The 19,426-nt window shown below is 39.1% G+C and overlaps 1 pseudogene; it reads right to left on the reverse strand.

The window, feature by feature from the left end:
* Positions 1–1,109: 1,109 nt before the first annotated feature.
* On the reverse strand, positions 1,110–1,505 carry LOC116639774 (annotated as a pseudogene).
* Positions 1,506–19,426: the final 17,921 nt, after the last annotated feature.

Consider the following 19,426-nt stretch of genomic DNA (forward strand, 5'->3'; position numbering starts at 1 on the left):
GTCATCTTTCTCCTGAGTCTCTTCCCTCTGGCCCCTCTGCCTGTCAATCTTTTGCTCATTTTGGGGTGGAAATTTAATCTAATGGTAGTTCTCTTATGTTCTCAAGTCCGAAGAGCATGAATGAGACCTGAGATAGTGAGGGTGGGAAGGAAGGGATAGATGGAAGAGAACTTCAGTGGCAGAACAAGCAATAGGATTTGGCAGCAGATAAGGTGAAGAGGAGGAGTCAAATGCAGCATCAGATTTCAGGTGAATGGTAAGTAGTTGCAGGTAGACAGAGAACTCTGGGAGAGGGAGTTTTGAGGGAAGATGATGATTGCAGGCTCTGTGGTTGGCATCTTAAACCTGAGATTGGTTTAGATGAATATTACGAATGGTCACATTTCAAGGACAGGAAAAATTTGTCTAGTGAAATGCTCAGATTAAAGTTAAAGAAAGTTTAGTCTCTTCACAAAGAGACTGGGCATTTAGGTGGGCAAGTTTTTAAAAGGTGGCATGATGAGTAAAGATACTATGAAATGCCAGTCTATGATATTTAGGCTTTATCCTACAGGCAATGAGAAGTTGCCAAAAGTCCTTGAGCTAAGAATTAACTCAAAGGTAGATTTTTTGTTTTTAGATGAGATCAAAAAGACCATTTGGAAGGAGGATAGACTGGAGTAAGGGAGAAATGCAAGGAGGTTTGTGTAGTAATAAAAGGGTCAGGGAGTAAGTTATGAATAAAAGGGTTATGTAACTATGTTAGTAACAGTGGGAATGGACAGGAAGAAACAACCATGAGAAATGTTTTAAAGGAGGGAGAGTGTTAGTTAAGAGTGTGGTTCAGGGCTCCAGGAGATCTGGTTCAAGTTTCTCTTCTTAGACGCTTCTTCGCTGTGTGATCTTGGGCAAATATAGTCATTCAGTACCTGTCTGAGCCTCAATTTTCTTAGCTGTAAAATGAATATGAATAGTATAACATCACATTGCATGGTTATAAGGATTAAAGAACATAAGCCACATAAAGTTCTTAGTACCATGTTGTAAAACTAGTTAAGAATGCATTTTCTTTTCTCCTTTTTTTTTCTTTGTCTGTTGAGGCTCTTTATTTGCATGTATGTATTACATCCCTAGAAAAAGAATCCCAGGATTTTCCCTCCTGTGTGTTTTCGTCTTGCTTTTTCATGGTCCATGATGCCAACTGATGTTGTCAGTACAATGAAACTAAACTGGCGGGACAGGAGCAGATTATTCTGCCATTTTTCTTGATCTTTGAGTTGTTCATCAAATTTGGGGCCAATCACTCCACACCTGTTTAATCTGCCTGTGAGGTTCACACCAATTTTCCCAGCTGTGTAATCATCAAGGATTTCAAATTCACCAAAGTAACCATACTTCATCATCATGGTTAGAAACCAGATGATGACTTTGGATCATGGCCTGATAAGAATGTAGCATTTACCTCTCTTTTCAACATTGTTAATGCTCTTGAGAGCATCTGCCATGACATTCATGTGCATCATTATGGCGGCACAGAAAGATGGTGGAAAGAGCAAATAATGCATTTTATTACTAAAAGTACAGTCCTTGGCAACAGTAATGACTGTGAGGAGTGGAAGAATCAACAGGACCAGCTGCCTAATTGAACATGAGTGAAAGGAAAGGGGTCACTAATGACAGGTTTTGTACTTGGGTTACTGGAAGTGAGACCACAGAAACAGGGAAGTCAGGAGGGTAAGCAGAGAATGACGAAGAGGCTGGTTTTGCCATGTGGAATGGAGGAGGTGGCCCTGCCTTCTGGCACCATGGAGGAGACCACCTCACCCCCCTGAGCCTGTCTTCTGGGCCCTTGGCAGCAGCGGCCATCAGCCTCTGAACACCCTTTCGGGTCATTCTTCCCTTTCTTGAACACTAACTCATGTTCATTGCCGAATAGCTCTATCAGCCCATTTCCTGCCAGTAGAATCCCAGAAGTCTGCCAGCCATCCTTCATTTTGTCCTGGCCCTGTCCCCTCCAGAGCAGGCTGGCACTGTTTCTACTGAGATGGGTGGTTACATCCACAAGTCACATGCCGAATCTCTGTGGCAAATGGTTGTCCAGGGGCACAGGAGTTTTCTCCAGAGCATACTGTCATTTTGTTGCAACATGGCTAGGTGGAGTATTTTCCAGCTTTTCAAGTTCTGGGTACTTTTTGCTTCTTCAATTTATCTCTCTCCTCTTGTATCTTACTATAAGCAGCAAGGAGAAACCAAGCTATGCCTTCAATACTTTGCTTAGGAATCTCTTCAACTAAAGATCCAAACTCATCTTTTTTTTTTTGTAGGCAGCAAAGCAAGGTTTATTGAGCGATAGCAAAGTGATAGTACAAAGCTCCTGAGGAGGGAGGGGACCCGAGAGGGTTGCCCTCCAAGCTCATCATTTTTAAGTTCTACTTTCCATTCCAGGGAACACCGTCCAGCCAAGTCCTCTACCACTTTCTAGCAAAGACTGCCTCTCCTCCAATTTCTAATAACATGCTCCTCATTTCCACCTTAAGCCCTCACATTTACAGCAACATTCTTTTCGAGGCCGTCTAGGTTTTTTCTCTCATGCACCTAAAAACTCTTCCAGATTCCACTTACTACCTTATTCCAAAGCACTTCCACACTTTTAGGTATTTGTTACAACAGCACCCTACTTCCCAATACCAAAATCTATATTCGTTTGCTGGGACTGCATAAGAAGGTACCACAAATGGGATGGCTTAAAGAACACACATTTAGGGGCACCTGGGTGGCTCAGTCGTTAAGCGTCTGCCTTGGGCTCAGGTCATGATCCCAGGGTCCTGGGATTGAGCCCCGCATCGGGCTCCTTGTTCAGCGGGAAGCGGCTTCTCCCTCTCCCACTCCCGCTGCTTGTGTTCCTGCTCTCGCTAACTCTCTGTCAAATAAAATTAAAAAAAAAAGAACACACATTTATTGTTCCACAGTTCTGAAGGTAGGCGATGGCAGGGTTGGTTGCTTCGGGGCTGTAAGGAAAAGAGTTGCTCCAAGGCTCTCTCTGTGGCTTCCAGATAACCATGTTCTCTCTGTGAACAACCGTATTCTCTCTCTTTGTATGGCATCCTCTCTATGTGATACCTCTCCCTGCATCCAAATTTCTCCTTTTTATAAGGGCACCAGTCATATTGGATTGGGGCCCAACCTAATGACATCATTTTAATTTCATTACTTTTGTAAAAACCCTATCTCTAAGTAAGGTCACATTCTGAGGTACCTGGGATTAGGACTCCAACACCTTTTTTGTGAGGGACACAATTCAATCCGTAACAGTTGAATTATGGAAGTTGATCAAGGGGATTTTACAACCAAATTATTCACTTGTGGATTTTCTAAATCAGTCTTGTGCTTTCAGAGCATGACAATTTTTGACATTTCTTATCTGTTTTGATGAGAGCCTCTCAGTCCAGGACGAAGCAGGCGAAGAGATAACATGATGCCTTTTGTTGGTGTTAGTAGCTTGATGGGGGGGGGGGGGGGGGGGGGGGGAGGGGAGCACCGAACTGGTAAAACTGATTCCTTTTCCAGCCTTGCCATATATGGGTCTCCTGGCTTCTAACAAAATAAACTTCCAGGGATGAACTGATTGTCCATTTGCGTGTCTTCTCTGTCACAGTAGAGGCCCCTTCTGCAGGAAGCTCTTAAGGACATATAGAATTTATATCTCTTAATAGAATTTTATCACAAGGCTGTCTAGGGATCTGCTTCAGATTCTTTCATGTGCAAAAGTCATCATTTGTAATGGCTATTTTAGAGTTTATGTTGGAGACAACCTTATAGAAATGGCAAAATATGCTCTTTATGGTAGAGCAGCAGCTGAGTGCTTCTATGATTTTAAAGAAGGTTCTAACCTATAGAAAACTCCTGAAATCCTGTAGTATTTGCACTCTAGTAATGATACTAGAAATATTAACTTATGAAGTATTTTCCCCTCACATCATTATATTATAAACTATGAACTCAAAGTACTCAAGGTTTCTGTACTACCAATTTAGTTGTTTGTTTTTCTTTTATTTTTGGCCCCCCTTCTGGCCCCCTTTCATTTTATTTTTCACCATTCTCTTTACTTCCTGTTCTGTGCAAAAATGAGGCACTTGACCAGAAATATTCAAATCTATGCGCATGCACACGGAAAAGAGTCTGCTTATTATCTATGAAATCTGGATCAGACGCTTCCTGATTGTCTGCAACATTTTGTCAGACTCTCCATGAGTCCTGTCATCTGGCACAGATTCTCTCCTTCATGGAAGGCCTTCCCAAGCCTGTGTCTGGTTTGTCAGCTCCCATCTTCTGACTGACAGAGCCGACTTACTCTGCATTGATCGTCACCCCCTTCGCCATGCCAAGGAAACAGATGGAATGAAAGGAATAGGAATCAATAAGATTAAAAAAGTTTAATTTCCTTGGTCTTCCCACAGTATGCCACCTTCATTCCAAAGCTAGAGTTTTCAAAGGAATGAAATACAGCTCCTTTAAAGAAAACCAAGGGTGTAGAAGCCTCTTGATTGCTTTGGAGTTTGCTCTGCCACAGCTTGACTGTTTTCTTCTTTTTCTTTTTTCTTTCCTTATAATTACAAAGTGTATTCTGTATATAATTTTCCCTCATATTCACTTTTGTTTTGACTGCATGCTAGTTATTAAAGATGAGAGATATGAAAGAGCCAAAAATCTATGCATGGCTCTCTCCACTTAGGTTGTGAAGCATAGTAGAAAGAGCACAGCGTCTGAAGTCAAACAATCCACGTTCAAATCACAGCTCCATTATTTACAGACTCTGTGGTCTTTGACAATTTGTTGAGCCTCTTTGAGCCTCAGTTTCCTCGTCTTTGAGAACATCACTGTGTTGTTGGAGGTTCTGAAGGGAAGCACATAGACCATCTTGAACAGAGTGGGATACTCTGTTGACTTCCACTGATGGTAGCCGTTTATCACTACTCATCGGTGGACTACCAAAATGTAGAGGTAGATGTAGAAAACCAGGAACATTTACTATGGAAAAACTTCAAAATGATAGTCATGAGATTTGATTCCTTTTCAATTGGAACAGATAATATACTTTTTGGCACAAATAAAGCAACTGATAGTAAAGTTTTAGGCACATGCTAAAACATTTTTATAGCTTTTAATGGCCTCTGGGGTTTCGTGCTTGGAAATAGTTGTCTAACATGTTATTCAAATTAACACCATATATAAGCCCAATGCTTCTGGTGGGATGTAAGCAAGAAAAGTATCTAACGACACACAAAATGCCAGTTGTTGATACCATTGTTATAAAACTCTGCAGAAACATGTTATAACTACTTTTGTTAGAATATTTTGTTCACTAATAGTAGCTGAAATGATAGAGAAGACAAGCATAAACTCTGTCAGAGATAAACGAAGCCAGACACTAAATGGTAAGGACAGATTTTAATTAGTCATATACTGTTGCAAAAGGGAAGAGGGCCCAGCATACACCCAAGAAAACTTGGATTTGTACAGAGTTGACCTGGCATTTTAAAGAGAATGAGGGAGTAAGGAGGAGGTGAGTGGGGGCTCAATGGAGTTGGAGGAAGTAAAAAATTACAAAGAGTTGGTTGGTGTAAGTGCTGATTGGGCCAGTTGTGTCTGTTAGCTGGCAGTTATCAAAGTCGGGATTCTGTCCTCCCACAAGAGGTGAGACCCACAGACCCCATCCGTCCTGATGATTACATTTGAAAGGAATGGCTTTCAGGTCTTTGAGAAAGACACTCCTAAGTTGTAGGAGATACTGATATATCTCAAAGAGACAGAGGGAGGATTTACAGTTGTAAACCCCCTTTAGTATATGCTCTAAGAAAAAGTGGTCTGGTGCTTCTCATCAGGCGTTGGCTAGAACAGTAAACGGCATGAGGCTTGCCCTCATGGAACTTGTAGTCTAATATCACCTCACACCTATTAGAATGGCTATTATGCACAAAACAAGAAAGAACAGGTGTGGAGGAAAGGGAACCCTTGTGCATGGTTGGTGGGAATATAAATTGGCACAGTCACTATGGAAAACACTATGGAGTTTCCTCAAGAAACTAAAATTAGAACTATCATATGACTCAGCAATTCCACTTCTGGGTATGCATCTAAAGAAAACACAAACACTAACCCAAAAGTGTATTTGTACCCTCACATTCATTGCAGCTTTATTTACAATAGCCAAGAGATGGAAAGAACCTAATTGTCCACTGATGGATGAATGAATAAAGACGATGTGATATATATACATATTACATAAATAATAACTTATATCTTATTAATATAATAATTATTATATATTGTATACATAATAATATATATTTCAGCCATAAAAAAAGGAAATCTTGCCATTTGTGACAACATGGATTGACCTTAAGGGTATGATGCTAAGTGAAATAAGTCAGGCAGAGAAAGACAAATAGCTATGATCTCACTTTGTCACTTATATGTGGAATCTAAAAGAAAAAAAAAAAGAGCTCAGCTCATAGATATAGAGAATAGATTGGTGGTTGCCTGAGGTGGGGCCGTGGGTAAAATGAGGAAAGGTGGTCAAAAGATATAAATCTGCTGGTATAAAATAAGTAAGTCCTGGGTATGTAATGTACAGCATGGTGACTAAAGTTAATAATAGCAAATAATTTGAGTCTAAATACCCAATATGATAGATTATCAAGTAATCAAATTATATATTGTGTGAATGCTTTATTATGTGTGTGTGTATATATATATATATATATATATATATATATATATATATAATTTATTATATAAGATAAGCCTGAAAAAGAAATTTAACAACATTTGATGGTTAGATTCTATGTATGTATGTGGCATTAAAGTGCCTTTAATTATCTTTCAATTCTTCCATATTATTTTTTTATTTAAAAGACATGTTTTTATCATCAGATGTAATCATTGTAAAATTTTGTGAAATTCCTTCAAATATTGCTTCTTAAATGAAACTCACCTGCTCAAAGTACTTTTTATTTTTATTTATTTATTTATTTTTAAGATTTTATTTTTTTTATTTGACAGAGAGAGAGAGAGAGGGAACACAAGCAGGGGGAGCTGGAGAGGGAGAAGGAGGCTCCCTGCTCAGCAGATCCCAACATGGGGCTCGATCCCAGAACCCTGGGATCATGACCTGAGCCAAAGGCAGCCGCTTAACTGACTGAGCCACTCAAGCATCCCTCAAAGTACTTTTTAAAGTGTAAAGTGAGGGGCGCCTGGGTGGTCATTGGGCTTCTGCCTTTGGCTCAGGTCATGCTACCAGCGTCCTGGGATCGAGCCCCATGTTGAGTTTTGCTGAGCGGGGAGCCTGCTTCTCCATCTCCAGCTCCCCCTGCTTGTGTTCCCTCTCTCTCTGTCTCTCTCTGTAAAATAAACAAATAAAATCTTAAAAAAAAATAAACTGTGAAATGTAATAAAAATAAAAGGGATTACTATTATTGTCACTGGAATTATTGGTGTTCAGTGGACTACATGTAAAATCATAAAAATTCAGGTCTGTGCTTGACTTATACTCAGGTTTTATTATGGCGTGTACATTTGTTGGAGGAAGAGTGCAATTTGAATACTATTATCATTGAACAACTACTCTGTATTCCTCAGAAACTCATCGCATGGAATTCAATATAGAAACAGGTTAGATATGGTCAAATGTGACCTACATACACTGCAAAGGTATAGGGCAAATGCAAACAGGAGGAAAGTGAGTCTCTGACAAATTGTCAGCGTTTTCTTTCTTCTTCTTTTTTAAAGTTGCTTTTATAGTTGGATACGCCAAGGTTTTCAGGATGCTTGAGAGATGTATCTGGATATTACCTGCCCTTTGGGATGTCCTCAGAATCACAAATTCTCCCTGTTGAGACATCTAATTAAAGGAAGCAATCCTCTGTGTGGATAAACAGGGTCACTTGTCTCAATGCTTTGTAAAACTGCCCTCTCGAAGTTTCCTTTTTTCTCAAGAGCCTCTCTGCCTCACTCCAACAGTCTGCTCTTCGAGACTTCATTCTTTGGATGACCTTTGGTCTTCATGTTGCATCTTGTGGCTTTACCATGAATAGCTATTCTTTGAACCTTCTCCTCAGCTGCTGATGGCCCAGCTGTGCACAATTTGGGGTTGTGCAGGATATTAAAGGGTGGACAGCATCTTCAGAATGGTTCATGGACCTTGTTGTAGGTGACAATAAGCATGTGAGGAGGGAGATGGGAGTTGGGTACCACAGGAATCTTCACTGGGTGGCAGGTGTTAAGAGGCCTGTAGAGATGAGGATTTTTATTATTATCTTACTAGGCTTTATGTTGGGTGGTTGAGCGTCCATAGAAATGCTCATAATGCTCTCATTGCTTGAATCAAGGTTAAATAGACAAATGCATAGTAATGTCCCTGGCCCCTTAGTTAGAGCTCTCTTAGGTCCTTTCTAACAACCTGCCACATAGAACAATATGATTTTCCTGGGTTTATAATGGTCGATAGCTATTGGAATTCATGTACGAAATTCGACTGGGATGTTGTCTGCCAAATATTTACAATATATGCTGAAAGTCTTACATCAATATCTAAGTCTGATCTTCAGATATGTATGTATATTTGGTAAAAATCAAAACAACAGAATCTCCCCTAAAATAGAACAATGGAAAAACACCAACAAAAAGCCCCAAAGACTTGACTTGTATATGAGAAAGAAGAAAAGTTTTAAAAAAATCATCAGACTTCACAATATACGGATACGAATTTATCAACATAGTGTATGAAAGAAGGAGCTCAAACTAACAATTATGATGTGGTCAAATTAAAGATTTTGCTATTAAATGACAAGACAGTTTAAAGAAGAAGATAGAATCATCAGCAGGCTTCGCTGAGCTTGTCATATTAAAAGCACCTAGGGCAAGTGTGAATTCATTTAGTCAACGTATACTGATTTGCCACTACTGCATATCCTAGGCACCGGCTGAGGTATGTGGGGTTACAAAGTTGGATCACATGCATGGCCTGTCTACAAGATGCACAGAGGGAAGACCGTGTGAAGGCACAGGGCAAGACAACCATCCACAAGCAGTTAGACCTTTGGACCTTCTAGCCATCCAATAGTATAGGATCACTGAGATTGTTTTATTTACTTGATATTAGTTACATATGACTGTCATGTCATGGTGGCGTTTTTGCTATAGAGGTTGAAGGAAGAATGAATTAATCAGGAGACGGAGGATCAAAATATTTCAACTTCACCATCTTTTCTAGCTGAGGTGGCCACGAGGGAGAAGATCATGCTTAAGCATTCTCTGGTTGCCAATCCTAAGGCATAGACATAAAAGGAGAAAAAAATGAATAAAAAGTGAAATAAAATAAGTAGAAGATAAAAAATTAAAAAGAACGACAAGAGAAGGAACAGTAGGAGTTGTATGACTGCCGATGGGAAGGGGAGTTTAAGCTTAGGAGTGCGACCTCCACTAGCACTGGGTTTTGTGGTCTGATTGTTTCAAGACAAAAGTTGTAGTTTCAATAAGGTTTCCCATTTTCTAGATTTCTTAGATATTTCACAGCATCCCACTATAAGTAAGCACAGTGCATTAACCATAGAACGCACTGTCCCATGGATGTTGCAGTATTTGGTGTTCAATCACCTTTAAGTGTAGAGGACACTTAAAATTAAATAATCCATGAAGTCATCTAGGAAATAAGAAAACATGTGATTACCGTGCATTTATTAGTGAGCCACAGATTCCTTGCTGTTTCAAGCCAGTTCCAGTACATGAAAAGAAGCCTTTCGTAATAATTCAGCTGTAATAACATGCCTCATTTAGAATGTATTAGGAATACACTTCTCTTACTGCTTATTTAAAAAGGAAAGAATATATCAGGAAATTATCTCTTCATTTCAGTTTATTAGAAAATTGTGTATCAATTATGCTCAATTGCAATTAAATTTCTCTAATTTATTATGCTATACCTTGAATGAGCAGTCAAAGTGGACATGGTATAGAATGTATGTATTACAAGGATAGTTTGAGTAATATGGTAGAATGCCTCTATTGCAAGATCTGGAAGACCTTGGAATCAGGCTCAAATTCTAATGATTTGTGCAGCTCTGAGACCTGGTGGTGTAACGCATGGTATAATCTCCTCTTGTCCTGCATTGTGTGTTAGAAATTGTTTGTGAAAGGATTCTTCACTTTTGTAGCTTTCTTTATCTGGGCTCTGCACAGAGCATGTATACTATATGATTTTTCACTGTTGATCTTGTGCAGCTGTTTGCTATAGAAACATAAGGAGGGGTTTTGAAAACAATTGATTTTTAAAAGAGACTGGGGGCTAGGAATGCTTTGGAGATGTTCGTTAGTCTTCCCATTTGAATTTAAAGCAGCTCTGAACAGCCAGTTCATTGTTAGGTGTTGTGATTATGAATGGGGCACCTCTGTGTGAAACTATCAAGTTCCTCTTAGAAGACCTTCCAAGCAGAAAATAACCTTTCATTTCCTGGCCTTTACCTCCCAGAAGCGGGGGGTGGGGTGGGGAGGATTGCAAATAAGCCCAGCTTTATGCAAACCCAAGAATATATGGTGTAATTGTTTCTTTGGATTGGCCACGTCTAACTGCAGGAAGAGTGGTCTCTTGGCCAAAGCATCTAGAGGTCATCAGCCAACTAGTCTAGAAATTTAATGATCTAGCCATATCCTTTTGTTGTAATTTCCCTACAGTAAATGATCTAGTTATATCCTTTGTTTTATACCCAAAGCACGAAATATAACTGAACAATATCAAAATTGATAAATTGTTTAGAGTTGCCATTGTTTACTGGATGCTCTCATCTCATTCTTTTTTCCTGAATATACCCGTGTCCTTTAGTTCTACTAAAATTATTTTTTGGAGGTACTTTTTTATGATTGCACTTCTGAGTCTTGCTGCTTGTATTTGATTGCGGTTTACAGTCTACCATCTATTAACTTTCAATGTTGAAACCGTAGGGAAAGGCCTGTGTAAGTGCAGTAAATTTTAGATTTTTTTTAATAAATTTGATAAATTTAGCAAAAGTTACCAGAACTTATTATACATATAGATAAAATGGTTCAGTTTAGTAGTCACTTTAAGAGATGTTAGCTTTTACTATTTTTGTGAGGAATAACTTATATTCATTAACATCCTTTAACATATGAATCATAGTTACTTTAACTTCCTTGTTCATTTATTGGCAAATTTCTTCTGACTGACTTTTCCTTTGACTATTCATCCCATTATCCTGTGTAGTGATTTCTATTTTGGATATTCAGGGTGATGGGTAGTTGAGATTGGGGTTCTGCTATCTTTCTCTGAAGAGCGTTAAGTCATGGTGTAAAAAGCAGCTAGATTATTGGCAGGTTACCTTGGGGGCTTGGTTTCTTTTTTTTTTTAGGGTGGGCCTATTTTTTGTATTTTCCTAGTCCTAGAGTGAATCCCTTAAGTTCTGGGAAGTAATTTTTACTCTGAAGCACAGTCCTTTGGAGTCTCCACAGAAAGACTGAGATGTTTACCAAGTCCCTCTAACTTAGAAGGACGTGAGTTCAAACTCTGTCTCCCCTGTGCTGGATGGCACCTGAAAGTTCTGCTCATACTGGTCAGTCTTCCAGATACTGTTTGCTCTTGAATTCCCTGAAGTGCCAACTGTGCATGCTCAGCTTAGGGGTCAGCCAAGAGCTCAAGAGAATTGATACGCAGATGTTTAGTTTCCCCTTCTGTTTTCCTTCTTTCCATCTCCTCCCTCTTACAGCTTCTCTGAAAGTATCATTCACCTTCTTCTGACTCTTCATATCTAAAAGACTGTAATTTTCTGCTTTATTTCTAGAGTATATAGTATAGACCGAGGAATACCTTCAGATGATAAGCCTGATAAGCATGTATTTCACTCAGTGTGGTTCCACTTTTTTCAAGGGTCAAACCCTCCCCAATGTATGCCTTCTTTTGGCTGCTGTCATTACTTTCAAAAAAATTTTTAGTATCTTGTCCAGAGGCCATAATTGTTATCTGCAGGAGTATAGGTTATTTCTATACAAGCTGTCAGAACTGGAACTCCAAAAAAGGCATTTTGTTTGTATCCTTAGTTTTACCTTTGGAAATTAAAAAATAAATAAATAAAAGATAAATATACGCGCGCACACGCGCGTGTGTGTGTGTAAAATGAAATGCGCTTTAATAATTTTCAGGGTATATGCATAAGCCCTTTAACCATTTTACCATAAAAAAGGACTTCTTAGATTTGGGTTTCTTTCTAAGGTTATATAATAAATATGTCTACCTTTGTTTGGTCTAAAGCTGAACTCACGGTTTTTCTGCAAAACATGGCTTTCCTCTAATGTTTCTTATTTTAATAAATAGCTCCCAGTTGTTTGACCCAAGAACTCCTCCTTGTATCCTCTCTTTTCTTTAATCCCATCATGCAAGAGGCAGGAACAGCAAGGACTTGGTGCATAGGCTCTGCCTGCTTTTAAACCCTGCTCTTTCTCTGACCAGCCACATGACCTTGTAATAAGTCACAAAAAGTCTTTGACTAGTGGCTGGCATATAGTAACTGCTAAATAAATATTTTATTACCACCAATAAAAAATTTAACCCACCAACTGATCAATTATCAGTCTTTACACATCATCATTTCTGTCCTTCTGTTTCTCTGCCTTCTCCCAGTCTGAGCTCCCACTCCCAAAGCTGTAGTAACCACCCAATTCTCTCCATTTCTACTCCCCTCCCCAATTCTTTTCCCACAATACAGCCAGATTGAGCTTTTCAAACACAGTGAGCATGTTACTCTGCTCTGTAACACTCACCAGTGGCTTCCATTTGCTTTTGGCATAAATTCACACTTAAATCCTTACCACTTCTGTATGGCTTCATATTATATAGGCTCAGCTTTTCTCTCAGCCCCCACACTGCAATAATCTCCTCTCTTCCATGCTGCAACCACACTGGCCTTTAAAAAAAAATTGCTATTGCTAGAATTCACCCATCTTCAATTTACTTTTGGACACTTGTACTATCTCTTTCAAGTTTCAGTTTCATTGTTACTTCTTCAGGGTAACTTTCCTTTTCCAACCCTCCCTTCTAAACAATTAACCCAAAAGCTTGGTTTTGAGATGATGAATAAAATTGATAAGTCTCTAACCAGGCCGACGAGGACAAAAGAGAAAAGACCCAAATTACCAATACCAGAAATGAGAGCGAGAACATTGCTATGGACCCTGAAGACATTAAAAGGATAATACAGGAAATTTACAAGGAACTCTATGGCCACAAATTGGACAAATTAAATGCAATGGACAAATTTCTCGACGGACACAAATTCCCAAAGCTCACTCAAGAATAAATGGGTAGGGGTGCCCGGGTGGCTCTGTCAGTTAAGTCTCCAACTCTTGGTTTCGGCTCAGGTCGTGATCTCATGGGTTGTGGAATAGAGCCCTACATCAGGCTCCAATGCTCAGCAGGGAGTCTGCTTGAGATTCTCTCTCTCCCTCTGCCCCTCCCGCCTCCCTTCTCACATGCGTGCTCTCTCTCTTTCTCTCTCTCAAATAAATAGATCTTAAAAAAAAAAAGAGAATAAACGGGTAACATGAATAGTCCTATAATCTATTTCAAAAGTTGAGTTCATAGTTAAAAACCTTTCAACAAAGAATACTCCTGGCCCAGATGGCTTCACTGGTAAATTCTGCCAAACATTTAAAGAAGAGGTAGTACCACTCCTACACAAACTTTTCCATAAATACAAGAGGTAGGAATACTTTCCAACTTATTTTATGAGGCTTGCATAGTTTCTGACAAGAAATGTGTTATAATTATTATCTTTATTCTTCTGCATGTAATGTCATTTTTTTCTGACTGCCTTTAAGATTTTCTCTTTATTTTTCTTTCTCAGCTGTTGGAATAGGGTGTGTCCAAGGTGTGTGGTGGGTTTTTTTTTGTGAGTGCTACTGGTGGTGTATATCATGTGTAGTATTCTCTGAACTTGGTGGATCTGTGGTTTGATGTTGTTCATTATTTTTAGAAAGTTCTTGGCCATTATTTATGAAAATATTTCTCATGCCCTGTTCTTTCTTGCTTACATCGGAGTCCAATTACACATATATTAGACCTCTTAATATTGTTCTGCAAGTCTTAGGTTCTTTGCTCTGTGTTTTTCATTATTTTTTCCTTTAATGTTTCAGACTGGCTAATTTCTATTGATACATTTTTAAGCTCAGTCTTTTTTTTTTCTAGGCTCAGTGGTGTTGAATCTACTGATGAGCTGATTAGAGGCATTCTTGATCTCTTCCCTGATTTTTATTTGTAGCATTTCCATTTAGTTTCCATTTTTAGTTTCCATCTCTCTTGAAATTCTCTAACTGTGCATGCATGTTGTCCATTTTCTATAAGAGCCTTTAACATAATAATAGTTGTTTTAAATTCCTTGTCTGATTATTCCAACAAGGGGGTCATATCTGAGTCTTCAGTTGTTTCTTGTCTATGCCTTTGTCATCATTCTTTTCCAATTTCCTTACATACTTTTCTCCTGTTTTTAAATTTTTTCCTCACATTTTAGGGCCCTCATATAAAAAGAAGGGAACTTGGGGCACTTGGCTGGCTCAGCTGGAAGAGCATGCAAATCTTGATCTTGGGGTCACAAGTTTGAGCCCCATGTTGGGTGCAGAGATTACTAAAAAAAATAAATAAATAAACTTTAAAAAAAAGGAGGAAGGAACATATATTAGTTAGTAGAATTTAATAGTATTTCTTTAGTAGATACTTATGAGTGTATTTCTATCTTTAATTATAAATATTTCTCATTATTGAGTGTCTCGTAGGTCTTCAGACAATTTCATGAACTTCATTGTCTCCAAATACCAACCATCTACTTCTAGTGCTCTTGGGTTCTGAGCCTGTATTTCCAGAAGGCTGCTGGATCTCTCCACTTGGAATTGCAACTGACTTCAAGTCTAATATGTACAGAATAACATTGATCATTTTTTCCCTAAGTCTCTGCTTGTACCATCATCCTGGTTACCATTAGAATCTTCATTATCATTATCATCTCTTTACTCACACCCCTTATCAGTGTATCTGTTGAATCTGCTCATAGTGTCACTGCCTCAGTTCCCAAATTAATCATTATCTCTTGTTTATAATAATATTTCTACCACCCTGCTGAGGCTACTGTCTCAGAGGAAAGACCACCAGAGTTTCTGCAGTGCCAGATCTACTGGTCCTCAATCTTCATCCTGCCTAAGCATTTTTTAGGCTCTGGCATTATTCTTCATATAAGCACTTTTAACAGCTGAATGATATTACACGAAAATGATTTACCATGAGTTCAATTCTGATTTTAACAATTTTAGAGATTACAAAAAACCAACATAATTATGGCCTTTTGTAACTTTGGGGTTATTTTCTTAGAATAAATCCCTAAGAAGCTCATTATTAGGTTAAAAGGTATTAAGGCTTTTGATACAAATTACAATGTTCTCTTCAAAAGAGTTGTTACAGTCTGTATTGCCATCAATAACGATTGAGTCTCCTAGATCCCTGCTCCCTCATCAGAATTTTGGCATTATCATTAGCGGAAAAGTTAAAACATTTCTTTTTTCTTAGCAGGGACTTCTATCTGATGTCTTTGGCTCCAATTTGTCCAATGTATTCTCCATACTGCCACTAGTGCTATTTTTCTAAATAAGACCTATATTTGATTATGTTCAAAATTCTATTCCAAAACCCAGATTGCTTCCTGTTGCCTACAGAAGTAATCATGGCATTGAAGACCTTCCGTCATTTGGGGCTGCCATCTTCCTAGTCTAGGCCCACACTCAATCTCCCTGTTCAAAAACCTTGGAGAGCTCCTGTTTTCTACACAAGAAAGAATAAATTCATTGTCATGGAATTTAACACCTTTTATCACATACTGAACTTCAGTCTGTGTATTCAGTAAATGACTGTGTCCAACTAAACATGGAATTACCATGTTCTTATTGTTAATACTATCGATTTGTCATTTGCTTCTTTAATATCTTATTATTCAGCTTTTCATGCATGACTGTCTTTGTATCCCTTGAACAGGGTTCCCCTTCTGCTGCAGGATCTTACTACATACTGTCTCCTAGGCCTACAGTGTTCCCCACTCCCCACCCCCAACTCTCCTTCTGTTCTGGATCCTCAGCTCGTTGCACATAGTAGATGTTTAATATATATTTATTGAACAAATAAATAAATAAATGAATAAATACTTGGGGGTATAGTTCAGGGGTAGAACATTTGACTGCAAATAAATAAATACTTTTCCAGCCAAACTGAAGCAGTTTTAAAATTTTGTGTTTAGAAGCAAAAATATCGTTATGAAGGAAATCTTACTTGGAACCCAGATGCATCAACAAGAAAAAAGCAGAGTATTCTAGTTGCAGCTTGGAGGGAGGTCGCTGGCAGGAATGGGGTGAGCACACAGAAAGATTAGAGCTGAGTGTGTTGCTGAATCCCCAAACACCAAGGTCCCTCCCTTTGACCCCAAGGCAGTACAGAAGACTCCTCAGGCTCTATGGAATTTAGTTGGAACACCTCTGCTCCAGGCAATTATTCTGGGGGAAAAAAAAAAGGAGAGGTGGGGGTTGTTTGATCCATATCTTGTGACTCAATAGTGAGTGAATACAGGAAGCTTTCTCTGCATTAATCAAAGTGAGGGCAGTTACCATGTTCAGGCATATTTCTATCCTGGCTTTTTAATCATAAAATGTTTATTTAAAAGTCAACAATGAAGACCCTTTCCCTCTTGCCAATTCTTGTTTTATCTTTTTTTGGTCAGAAGCACTTAACGGGGCAAATTCATAAAATGATTATTGAGGGTAATATCCTATTCTGTATTCAAAACAAAGCAAATACCTTGTGAAATGGTGTTGTTTTGGGGCAGTGATATACATACTGTAGCATTTCATTAAATCCTTTTCATTTATGCTCTTCACTCTGTGAAGGTTACTGACAGTTGATTTAAAATATGTATTACTTTAGTGGGTAAGAGTACATAAAATCACTAAATCAAATTTGCCATGAACATCAACTCAGAAAAATTAAACATGTGGACAGTCACCAAGGACAAAAGGCCAGCACGCTCCCTCCCATTTATTTTCTCTTCTTGAGTTTGTGCTAAGTGACTAATTCTTCTTGCTTTAAGCATGACTGTGAAGTTTCTATTGGAATCATCTCTCATTTTCAGTGGCTGCCTCAAAGGGATCAGAGTGAACGTTATGGAAAAAAGTGTTAAAAACCTGCTCTTTTTAAAAGGTACAGGGAAATCAAAAGTGTATTTTGCAACAAAAATAATCAATGGGCTTCTTGTGTCTTTTTTGTGTATCTTGCTGGAGCCAGCACATTTTACTTCTACAAGAGTCCTTGGCAGTACTTTGTTCTGTCAAAAAGGGAATGCCAATATTCCCGTATTGACGAATTGTGAAATATCCTTTTCATCCCTCCTTTCTTCCTTGGCCACTGCCTCTCTTTTTACCTTTATGATGTCTGACATTTTGTTGCACGGAATGCCGGGTGTAGGTGAATGAATGCGCTTGTAAAAATCAACAAAAAAAGAAAAGCTATTTCTCCTCCAGGCTTCTTAGCTACACTTTGTGGCGGCTCAAATATAAAAAGGGTTCAAACAACATCAGGGCTTGCAGACTCATCCTTAACTAACGAACCAGTTAAGATGAGAATGTTAATTTAATCTGAGTGGCTATGGATCACCACCACTCTGTTAAAAAGGTACTAGCACACTAAACTTTTCAAAAAGTTCTTTATTTTGAGGACTTCCTACGCTCTAGGTGCCTTGCTAGGTATTGGCATTACAGAACCACCCCTGCCCAGAGCACTCATAATCGGCTGCTGGGAGAGAGGGGAAGGCAGATGAACCATTACAGTGCAGTGTGGTATGTATTACGAGAGCTTAGGCACAGGATACCACTGGTTAGGACTACTCCAGGATGTGCGGGGCCCCGGGCACATGTCTGTTCAGGGACTCAGTCAATAGAAACAGTTTGATTAAAAAAACACATTACAAAATCATATGCACATACATATGAGCCCCATGAGGTATATTGACTTACTGCTGGACCCCTAGAAGAGTGGGAATAGAGGAAGTACTTAGGTATCTGTTTTGTGTCCAATCAGTGCACCGGAGGATTCTTTGTAGTGTCCGGGCGCCATTTCCCCATGTTCTTTATTGTCAAACGTGCCATTTCTGACTAATTTCATATTCCCACCGTGAGGAAAAATAGATAGCTCTGTTGTTATCACTCACAATGCCGTGGCTGTGAGGGACTGTTGGCATTAAAACAATATAGGTCTTTTCGGTTTCTGCAGTTCCCTAATCACCAATTATTTAACGGTGGTACAATAGTAATCACGATGCTCTGGCCACTACCAGGCCACCCATGAATACCGACTTCCCAAAAGCTGTTACTGTCACTCACTGATGATGACAACAAATTCAAGTCTTATCTAGAGTTTGCAGGAAAATGTGAATGATAATTCATTTTCTGATTATGTTAAATTTATCATCCAGGATTTCATGGTATAAACATAGAATGACACATCTTCCAAGCATATCTTCTCTTTCGGCCACAGTCATTGCATTTCTAGAGTATGATCCCTTTCAATGTTGATTGTACTCATGACTTGTATGTATCTCCACCAGTGAAATATGACAAGTGAGGGGCCCATGGTTATGCAAAAAGAGTTATCCTATTAGTGGAAGGAATGTCTGTTCCTCATGTTCCTCATTCAGTACCCTTAAGTTGACCCAAAGCACCGTGACGTCAGCACATTGATCAGAGGCTAAAGAGAATGTTGATGAGAAGGACCTGTTTATATAGCAAAGCAAAGAAAGCCCTCAGAAGAGATAGGTCCAAGCACTCTTTGGAGGACTGACACATGGTAGAAAGTTTTGAGGGTGGAATGACCTCCTTAGGTACCAAGAGTTGGGGAGCACCTAGAATAAAGGATGCCTGCTGCCACCTCCACTACTCTCAGGTGCTATAGACCAGAGGCAGTGCCATGGTTAGAATATAGATGAGTGCAAAGAGAAAAAAAGCCCACACAGAAGACTAAGGCACAAGACCGTAGAATTCCAGAGCCCTGAACTTGTCCTGGTCCCATATGAGTGAGAGTCATCCCAAATTAGCATGCTGGAATACTATCTAGGTCTGATTCCCTGAAACTGGACCTGGAGGTACATGGGTCTGATCTTCCAATTTTTCCCTTCAGGGCACTCTCTTACCCACTATTCTAGAGGTGGGTTGGCCATATGCCTTTAGGAATTCTGAGGGCCCCATGGCTGGGCTGTGGTTGCAGAAAGGTAGCCTAGATAGCAAAATGCTCCTGTTAACCAATGCAATATTTCTTTCACAGGATAGCATGTGATTTAGCAGCCAGACATGGTGCTGACATGCT

The sequence above is a fragment of the Phoca vitulina genome, unplaced genomic scaffold, assembly GCF_004348235.1.
Source record: "Phoca vitulina isolate PV1807 unplaced genomic scaffold, GSC_HSeal_1.0 scaffold1, whole genome shotgun sequence".
Taxonomy (NCBI): Eukaryota; Metazoa; Chordata; class Mammalia; order Carnivora; family Phocidae; genus Phoca; species Phoca vitulina.